Source organism: Octopus bimaculoides, chromosome 2, assembly GCF_001194135.2.
Source record: "Octopus bimaculoides isolate UCB-OBI-ISO-001 chromosome 2, ASM119413v2, whole genome shotgun sequence".
NCBI classification, from domain to species: Eukaryota; Metazoa; Mollusca; class Cephalopoda; order Octopoda; family Octopodidae; genus Octopus; species Octopus bimaculoides.
In genome coordinates this window covers 45,316,287-45,316,786 of record NC_068982.1, presented here as the reverse complement: position 1 = coordinate 45,316,786, position 500 = coordinate 45,316,287, and the positions used below count along the sequence as shown (strand labels likewise).

The 500-nt window shown below is 31.6% G+C and overlaps 1 protein-coding gene across 1 annotated transcript in view; it reads right to left on the bottom strand.

The window, feature by feature from the left end:
• The window catches only part of LOC106869164 (complement C3), a 160,574-nt gene that overhangs the window by 158,495 nt on the left and 1,579 nt on the right, over positions 1–500 (bottom strand). The window lies entirely within an intron of this gene.

The following is a 500-nucleotide window of genomic DNA, read 5'->3' as shown; positions in this document are numbered from 1 at the left end:
TGAGTGGGTATGTGTATGTATAGTCTGCTTGCATGAATGGAAAGGTCTACATGTAATATCTTCATGTATATCTTTCTCTGATGAAATTATGCTCATAACATATAAATGCAAATTTAAAGTATAAGTTTGTAATTTACATACTGAACACAAATGGAAACGGCTGTAAGAAGTAAAGATTACCAATTTTTTGATAATAATTATCTCAACTTTCCATTTTCTTTCCGTCATTTAATTGAACGTGAAATTTATATACATATGTGTGTGCGTGTATGATAGATCGCTGACCACTACATTTATATTTTTTTCTCCTTGTTTCTCTCCATATTTCTTTCTGTGTTCCTTTCAGTTGAAGAGCGTAGACTCGAAACGTCAAAGACTTTCTCTATTCCCGAGCGTTAAACTAATATATTTGTTGTTTACACCACCTGTCTTCGTCTGTTGTTTTTTTCGTAAATTCTCCCATATATATATATATATATAAAATCACGTGTGTGTGTGTG